Raw genomic sequence first — 8,800 nt, 5'->3', positions numbered from 1 at the left:
CTCCACTTCGTGAGGCCTTGAAGGAAAACGGTAGAATCTGATGTTGGGATTCAGGCCTTCTTGTTCATGGCAGCCCACGACGCAGAAGTAATGACGGTGACGCCTTTTCGAGGCTGGGCTAGGTCTCTCCGGATCGGCATCACCGATTCCTTCTGCTCCCAGCATTACGTCCCACGGCACAGGGAGAGTCCGTTTTCGTTAAACTATAGGCTGTGGCGAGCTCGCAGTGTGGTCTGTGAGAAGTGACGAGCCTTTTCGCACTCGCAACAGGGCATAAAAAAGTGCGAATCGACGCAAAACTCGGCCTAGAAACGTGCTTCGCCACAGCCAGGGTTCAATACGACCCAAGCTGGTACGACCCAGATGTCGTTTCCCGCACCGCCACCAGGCGCCGCTGCTATACCTCAAACTCCAGCGCAAGACGCCCATTGAAACGGTAAGACGGCTACGGCTACCACCTGAGTAAAGAGAGGCTCACAGAAAGTAAAAAGATCCTATATAAACATGTTGGATACTGTCAGAAACTGAACACAAATAGTTCAGAACTGCCTTCTCTCAGTGGTCTACCAAACTGGATGGAGGAATGTAAAATCACAGGGCAGAATAAACCATTTGGGCGGGAGTGTTCAAACTCTATACTGCATAGTGCTGGAAGAACCGAATCAATCTCCTCCAGAGTCTGACCTTCTCAATCCTTATAGAATTATAGTACATACTATAACACTTAAACTAGTAGGTCACTAGTCAACAACCGAGAAAATAAAGTACATAAGATGAAAGATACGCAAAATATATATATGTGAGGATGTGTATATATGTGTGTATGTGTATGTGGATATATATACATATACGTGAGTATATCATTAAATAAAAAAATACAAACGAAGCGAACTAAACACTTTGTTCAAAAAGAAAAGAAGACGAGCTAACATAAAATCAGACATTAACAGACTCGAATGAAGGAAAAGAGGCGGAGAAGGAATTAGTTCTGTTAGTAGGCTTTACAATCGGTGTCATTTAACTCAGGCAGATAAAGCAATCTGGCCTTCTGCAGGCTGTGGAAACCGGTAGAGAAACGGAAAAAAAATTGTATTCCAGCCTGGAAAGAAGACGCCAGGAAGATAAAAGACATCGACAAGACAAGACAGATAGAGGATAAGTGGCAAGACAAGAGGACACCAGCAAGTGAAGACGAAAAAAAAAGAAAGAAAACATTGTAAGTCAAGAAAAGACAAGACAGAAATAAACATTATATAAGTACGCATGCAATAAGAGGGCCGTTTTTTTTCAACCTCCGATCGCTCCGTGCAGGCGCTACGCGGGCAGCAGAAAGCGGACATGCGCTGTAGGCAGCTGCGCAGCTCTCCCGCTACACACTCCGCCATTGTTGACATTAAGGGGTCAGTCGCCATTGTGCTACAGCCACGTAAACATGGCTGCCATTATTGTTGCTCCCGCCAAGTGTGAATTGCGAAGTGTTATTCGTTTTCTACAGGCGGAAGGCCATGGTGCTGCAGAAATCCATCGGAGAATGAGTCGAGTGTACGGGGAAAACTTCATGAGTGATGGTGTTGTGCGTGAATGGTGTCGAAATTTTAAAGATGGACGTAATGATGTGCATGATGAAGGGGGCCAAGGACGCAAATCCGTCGTTTCAGATGACCTGGTTCAACGAGTTTACAGAATGGTTAAAGAAAACCGCAGATTCACCATTACTGCTTTATCTACGAAATTTCCAGCAGTTTCAAGGTCTGTTTTGTACTCCACTGTTACTGAACGGTTACGCTACAAAAAATTTTGTGCACGTTGGGTCCCAAAAATGTTGACGGAGGGCCACAAAACTCGACGAACGGCGTCAGCTTTGGAGTTCCTTGAGCGTTATCAGGATGAAGGAGACAACCTTTTGAAATCAACCGTGACTGGGGATGAAACCTGGATTCAATACGACACACCGGAAACAAAAGGACAATCACAACAATGGATGCATTCAAATTCACCAAACAAACCAAAGCAATTCAAAAAAACCTTCAACAACAGAAAGACCATGGCTACTGTGTTTTGGGATCAACAAGGTGTGTTGCTTGTGGAGTTTCTGGAGCCCGGAACCACAATCACTGCAGCTGTTTATTATGAAACTTTACGACGTTTTCGTAGAGCCATTCAGAACGAAGAGGGAAGAGGGAAAAACGAAGAGGGAAGTTGACCGCTGGAGTTGTTCTGATCCATGACAATGCCCGTCCACACACTGCTGGAGCAACTCAACGTCTTCTCGAACAATTTGGATGGGACGTTTTCGATCATCCGCCATACAGTCCAGACTTAGCACCCTGTGACTTTCATCTTTTTCCTGGACTGAAGAAGTGGCTTGGTGGGAAGCGCTTTCAAACCAATGGCGACCTTCAAACCAACGTCAAGGACTGCTTGAATTCATTGGCGGCAACTTTTTTTGAAGAGGGTATTGCAAAGCTTGTCCACAGATATGACAAATGCCTCAATCTCTTCGGTGATTATGCCGAAAAGTAACCGTAACTGTACTAATCTTTTGGCAATAAAATTATTGTTTTAGATGAACTTGTCTTTTATTTCTAACCTATCGGAGGTAGAAAAAAAACGGCCCTCGTGTTACGAAACAAAAGAAGACCAGTGTAAGTCAAGACAGACACTATTGGTACTATGTATTGTATTTATGAATTATTTCAATAAATCCCGCACCAGTCCGTTTCTTTGGTTCCCCTGGTGGTAGTCTACCCCCCCCCCCCCACAGTTTTTTACAAAATTATTTGACCACGTCATTTTCATTTATTTTTATAATTTGGCAGCCTGCAATACTTCGGTGCAGCAGTCAGGGCTTAGTTTCCTATTTTAATTAGTTTACTTTTATAAATTTTTATTGCCCAACACAACCTTTATGTCCCTATCTACTATCTAGCGAAACCACGGCCAAGGGAACGGGCTTGGCAAAATCAGCGGGGAAAAAAGACCCTGTTGAGCTTTACTCCAGTCCGACTCTGAAGAGACATGACAGGTGTAGCATAAGTGGGAGGTCACGGGATACGGCCTCGTTTCGGCGGGCTCCTCGTGGCCGCCAGTGAAATACTACTACTCTCATCGTTTCTTTACTTACTCGGTAGAGCGGGAAGCGGACCATTGATTTGTCCCAAGGTAGCCTCGATTCACGCCACACCGAATCCAATTCATCACCCATCAAGGAGCCAAGGGAAACCCCGCCGCCCTTCACGGACCACGCTGCCCCGCTGGTCATCTTGGCAGTCCAGCCTTGCTCTACAACCCCCGACCACCATTGGAGGAAACTGAATAAAAGTGTATCTAGCTAAATACCTCGTCATGTAATTATTTGTGACGCGCATGAATGTATTAAAAACAACCGAGATAAATCCGATGACATCTGACTAAATACTCAACATACAAACCTAGAATTACATTCACAGCTTCGTTACATGATAGGCCGCATAATTGCAACAATAGTTTGAGTAAATATTCGAGGGCTTTGCATATTTCTTCAATTAGGTAAACAAACCGAGGCCGTTTCAAACAAAGGATTATATAGCAGTTTAATCCTTATTTATCCGTCCTTAATAAGTGCAGTAGACAAAATATTTATTTGGACATATCCAGCAAACCCCCAGGAACAACTCCCAAGCATGAGTTTGTCGAGATCAATTCCCTAATTGCCAGAATTTGCATGCAAAAAGTGGTGTTTTTTGCTGTCTCTTTGTGTGGGCTGCCACGTTGGGAACCACAGTCTGCTAAGAGCGTGGACAAAGGAGCCAAACGTCAAGAGCTTCAGAGTACGGACAACTTCGAGAGCCATGTGGTGAGGTATCCATGGTTTGTAAACGAGAAGAAGCACTAGAGTAGGGACAGCTTAAATCAAAGAAGACTGCTTATTTGAAAGACAACTTTGGGCATTGCAGGGAAGCATCCCAATTTTGCAAAGGGGCAATTACGAATATTTTACGAGCTCAAATACGCCAAGCACAAAGTAAATGATGTAACTTTATGCAACAAAAAACGCGGCAGTGAAGCATCCCCGTTTTCAAAGGGGCAATTCGGAAAAAGAAACCAGAGTGGACCGACAAAGAACCCGATTAAATCGCAGAAAGTGACCTCAGTGCAACTCAGCCTGAGGATCTTGAAAAGATAGATAGCAAACACACAGCCAATGAAATGGGGAAAAAGAAAAGTGATAAAAAAAATCAAATGAGAAAACCCGGTTCAGGTGGACACTCCGAAAGCCGGGAGAGCAAAGAAAAGCAAGCCAACTTTGGATCGAAAGCACAGCCAGGAGTAGGAGGCACGAAAATAAAAGTGAATGAAAACACTTCGAAACAAACGAGACTGCAGTACTTGAAGAAAGCTCCAGACACCATGGAAGCGCTAAGAGAAAACTCCAATTTTGAGGATGACTGGACTTCCGAAGAGGACATCCCCGACTCATGGGAGGAAACAGAATTCATGCAGCGACCAATGAGGAAGGAAACAAGTAAATCATCAGGAAAGAACCCGACAGTGGAAAAACAACTGCAAGAAACAGGAACAAAGATCGTAAGTGATACACAACCAGCACAACAGCGATCACAGAACCTGGTAGAGTCCAGGCAAGAAGAAACTCAAGATCAAGAGACAACAACCGAATCTACAAGTTTGAGCAACGCATTGAAAAAACTGTCAAAGATAGACAGGTCGTTTATGAAAACTCTGCTGGTCCTGGCAACCGGCGTAGAAGAAAAAGAAGCACTACTGGACAAGCTTCTGGCTAGCATAGTTTCAATAAGTTGGATCCTGTCATTTTTTGAAAATAAGTCAACGTTGAAGTCACCAACAATTTCCGATTGTAATTCCTTCGCGCTAGCAAGTTGAAGTACCGAATCCATATAATGAAGCAGTTTCGTTAGAGCACCTTGAGGTGGGCGGTAGACAGCAACAACCATAATATTTCGAGAAACTACTGCAACACATTCAAAATTGTCAGTCACAAATGTAAATTCAGCCAAGATTTCGCAACAATGGCATCCACGAATGTAAAGAGATACGCCACCACCTCATTTTCTTCAACGATAAATTGAAACGTGCCTGTAGCCCGGGAAATGTATGACGTCATACTCGCTCGCATACCAAGTTTCCGAAAAAGCTAAGAAATCACAACAGCAGTTCAGCTGAGATAGGTATGTCTCAATATCAACTTGTTTGTTTTTTAAACTTTGTGCATTCATATGAAACAGTTCAAGCCCGTTTTCATGCAAGCAAGTATTTTTTCGTTACTGAACTCTTGAAGGACGTAACACTGTGATATGGCTGCATGTTTATGGTCTTTGATCCTTATACGATTTTGCTTATATCGCTTTCTATGGCGAGCCTTATCGCTCGAGCATTCCGCTGCTTGCGTATAAAGATAGTTCTTTGTGAACTCCAAACGAATTGATAGTTCAATTCTCTTGCCTTGTTTTTTGCAAGCCAAAGCAACCGCTTGTTTGTTGCAGTCAAGTTGTCAAAAATTTAATGCGCTGCGTTTCGTTCCTGAGGATTTTCTTCTTTTCGAACCATGTAGTCTTCAGTGCTCTGCTAGCAAAACGAACGAGAACGACAGGGTCCCTGTTTTCTTTTGCGCGTAGACGGTGCATTCCATCAATATCTTTTTCAGATAGTGGCGGGAGGTCAAGCTGTGTAGCAATCTTATTTATTTCAGTTAACAGATTCTCGCCTTCTTGTTGAGGCAAGCCATGAATTTCCATGTTCTGTTTTCGGCTGTACTGCTCTAGAGCACTTATTTCTTCCTTTAACTTTGAGAGCATTGTTGTGTCTTGCGACTGCTCAACGGTCTCCATTAGGTGGCGCAATTCACTGATACCATGTTCCTGCCGCTTTAGAGCGTCTTTTAAGTTATCGTAAGTATCAGACAAATGTACTGACCTTTCTATGCTCTGCACAGTGTCTTGTAAGCCTATCAACTTATCTCATTTTGCTTCTAGGGATTGCACGTGCGACAGTTTTGTTTATTTCAGCAAGATCAGCTTGAAGGCTCGTAGATTGGCACGCTGTGTCGGTGTTCACTACAGCATGTTTACATGTAGGGCATCTAAGTGACTTCTTCCTGGCGTCTTTCATCATCCTAGAACTCCTAACAGTGATGCCGCTACATTTCCCGACGTGAAAGTGACCAGTGCAATTGACACATTGTATAACGACATCATCATGACTAAACACGGAGTGACATAATGAACATGCCTCTGCAGTCATTATTACTCGAGGGCAAAACTATACATGTGACAATAGTCAAAACAGCACTCAAAGCAGCAGCGGAAGTGGCAGAAAAAAAAATGAATACAATACAATATTTCAAACGACTTCCACTAACCTGCAAAAATTTCAGTTGTGATTTTAGACGCGATTCCTTCAACCACGCCAACCGCCACTGCTGCCGCCCAAAGAAGGAATGCGTTGGCCGAGCGTCGCACCTTATTTAGTATCTGGCAGTGGCAAGGGTCACGTGTCCCAACGATCCGTAGTAAAGGCAGCTTGTTCTTCAGATGAACCTTATCGGACAGCGGCCAACTTGAAGGGATGATCACACTGCAAAAATTTCAGTTGTGATTTTAGACGCGATTCCGTCAACCACGCCAACCGCCACTGCTGCCGCCGTTGAGTAAATATATTATAAATAATTGTTTTATCTATTTCTGTTCTGAAATATTTTACTTTGTTTGCCGGGTGAATTTTCCATTTATCTACAATATTTATTACTTTCTCATTTGTGAACGTTTCATAATTCCAAAGAATTAGTCCCAAATTCCCAAATTCCCAAAGAAGGAATGCGTTGGCCGAGCGTCGCACCTTATTTAGTATCTGGCAGTGGCAAGGGTCACGTGTCCCAACGATCCGTAGTAAAGGCAGCTTGTTCTTCAGATGAACCTTATCGGACAGCGGCCAACTTGAAGGGATGATCACACTGCAAAAATTTCAGTTGTGATTTTAGACACGATTCCGTCAACCACGCCAACCGCCACTGCTGCCGCCGTTGAGTAAATATATTATAAATAATTGTTTTATCTATTTCTGTTCTGAAATATTTTACTTTGTTTGCCGGGTGAATTTTCCATTTATCTACAATATTTATTACTTTCTCATTTGTGAACGTTTCATAATTCCGAATGAATGATTTCTCTCTAGTAATATGTTAAACATTTCAATTTCTTTCTCTATTCTCAAATTCATTGGAGGTATGTTTGCTAAAACATTTAGTGCAGCATTAGCAACTGTTTTATAGTCTTGTTATTGCTAATAAAGGTTTTCTTTGAATAGATGTTAGTTTTTTTAACTATGATTGTTGTAGTTCTGTACCGAATTGGGGGAGCATATGTTATTATCCGTTCTATACCCCTTTTCTATATCTCTCTCATTTGTTTGCCTTTGATCCCTCTGTTTTTACCAGTAGAACTATTTAAGTTATAGGTTAGACTCATTATCTTTGCTTTTAAATATTCCAAATGTTGAGTAAATGTAAAACCTTCATCAATGATTGCCCCTAGAATTTTTAGTTTCTCTACCAATTGAATTTTATCGCCTCCTAGTTTTAATATTGGAGGGATTTTCTAGTATCTTGCTTATAAAATCATGTATTGGGATTTCGCCGGGTTGAAGTCAATATTCTTGGCTTTCCCCCAATTTTCTAATATCGGTAGAGTTTTATTTGCTGTTTCCTGAAGCTTTCTTTTGGAATTCCCTTTAGTTACTATTGTTATATCGTCTGCGAAAGCTTGTAAATAAGCATTTTCGATAAGTTTATTAATTAATTAGTCTGAAATCATAAGTGTCCATAATAACGGGCTTAAGGGTGATCCTTGCGGAGAGCCCTGCTTAAGCGTGTACTTTAATTCTACTTTACCCCTTTTGTATATAATAGATCTATCCCTCATTATGCCTGCCAGTAATTAGATCAGATTTTCTGGGCAATTATGTTGAATTAAATATCCTAATAATGTTTTTTATGTTAATAGAATTGAATGCATTTTTGATATCTAATGACATCACTAATACTGCTTGCTTATCTAATATTGCTTGTGTCACCTTCTTTTTTATGTTTTCTAATGCATGTGTTGTAGAAGTGAAGTGCTTAAAACCATACTGGTTTCTTAATAATAAATTCTCAGTATTCAAATAAAGATATATTCTATCTTTGAGAAGCTTTTCTAGTATTTCACCAAAGAACGAATTATTAGCAATTGGTCTAAAATCTCCAGGATTTTCCAGACTTTTCTTTTTTGAAATTAATATTATTTTTGACTCCACTTTTTTTGGAAATACACCCCATTTTAAACAGCTGTTAAAAAGGCATTGGAAGAATTCTTTGTTTCTTATACATCATTTGGATTATCTCTGTTCTTAGCCCATCCGCGCCCGCTGCTACGTCTTTTCTCAATTCGCTTATAATCGAGTCTATTTCCTGTTCCGTAAATGGAACATCCCGATTGCCCTCTTGGATTTCGTTAGATTCATTACTCAGAATTTCTTCTTCATTCTCAGTTCCTTGTTCGGAGATTGTATATAATTTTCCTAAAATATATTCTACGGCCCCTTTTTTGCGTGCCTATTGAAGAATTGTCTTCTTTTTGTATACTACTAATAATTAGTGGGGATTTCAACTGATATCTGGCCAGCTTGTATGCTAAATTCAAAGGATTTTTCGTTGCTTTAGATATGAATTCGTCCCAACATTTACTCTTTGCGCTAGCCAAATTTTCTACATACAAGTCGTGTTCTCTATAATATTGATTCTTGTAAA

The sequence above is a fragment of the Dermacentor albipictus genome, unplaced genomic scaffold, assembly GCF_038994185.2.
Source record: "Dermacentor albipictus isolate Rhodes 1998 colony unplaced genomic scaffold, USDA_Dalb.pri_finalv2 scaffold_15, whole genome shotgun sequence".
NCBI lineage: Eukaryota > Metazoa > Arthropoda > Arachnida > Ixodida > Ixodidae > Dermacentor > Dermacentor albipictus.
Note: the sequence above shows the minus strand (reverse complement) of the source record.